This window comes from Sus scrofa, chromosome 15, assembly GCF_000003025.6.
Source record: "Sus scrofa isolate TJ Tabasco breed Duroc chromosome 15, Sscrofa11.1, whole genome shotgun sequence".
Classification (NCBI taxonomy): domain Eukaryota; kingdom Metazoa; phylum Chordata; class Mammalia; order Artiodactyla; family Suidae; genus Sus; species Sus scrofa.
Genome location: NC_010457.5, coordinates 77,092,649 through 77,093,614, shown reverse-complemented (window position 1 = coordinate 77,093,614; position 966 = coordinate 77,092,649). Strand labels below are relative to the sequence as shown.

The window sequence follows — 966 nt, the reverse complement described above, 5'->3', positions numbered from 1 at the left end:
TATCACCACATTATTTTTCACTAAAACCTTTATTACTTGAGGTAGCCTGCTTATCTGTTTGTTTGTTTTTTTTTAAACAGATAAAATAACCTGCTTAAAAGTTTTCCCAGGTTACCTCTTTCAAGTGTCTCCTTCAGCTAAATCCTTCCAGCAACTTTATGGGTGTGTAATTTTAGGGAATGAGCCCTTTGGTTAATTATTATCTGTGGGCCCTTTGAAGATGAGCGGTGCTGGTGGGGCCAGTAATTAGTTCAGTAAAAGCTATATTGACCTCTTCATATCTGCCTTGCTTGCATGATGGTTGTCTGTGTTTTTTTGTTTGTGGGTTTTTTTTTTTTTTTTTGATTGTGCTGCGTGGCTTTATTAGATAAAGTCAGGATTACAAAGGACTTAAGAGTTGGCATTGGGTCCCTTCTTCTTGCCAAAGGTGGGCACAACACTGACAATGTTGGTGCGGCCAGTCTTCTTTTTCTTTTTATCTTGTTTAGCCCCCGTGGGAGTCTGACCTCTGACTTGCCCAGCACAAGCCAGGGAACCACAGACTTTACCTCCAAGCATTCGACCAGCTACTTTCAGAGTGCTCAGAGCCTCCCTGCACTGGCCCAGGTTAGGCTCATCCTTTGGAGGCATGCCTGCCAGGAGCAGGGCTTGATCTTCTGGACTGATGCCCTCCAACAACATGAGCCTTGATCTGGGCAACCGTCTCCTGGCCGGTCACCTCAAGAGTATGTAGCTCCTGGGCACGGACAAAGAGCTTCATGTGGGTGACCGAAGCGCGGACACCACTGCCACTACCTCGAAGATGGAGTCGAGAGCTGTTTGTTTTCGATATCATGGAAAGATAGAAGTTCGTGAGCTGCACCAAATCACTTCCGCAGAACAAGGAAGAGGTTGGCGCAGATTCTGTATGGTTCTGGGTGATAGAGGGGAACCTCTCTGCCCATCCCAGGTAATTTTTTTCTCCTG

General features: G+C 46.1%; 1 pseudogene; it reads right to left on the bottom strand.

Annotated features, from left to right (window-relative positions):
• LOC100620292 lies at window positions 373-766 on the bottom strand (annotated as a pseudogene).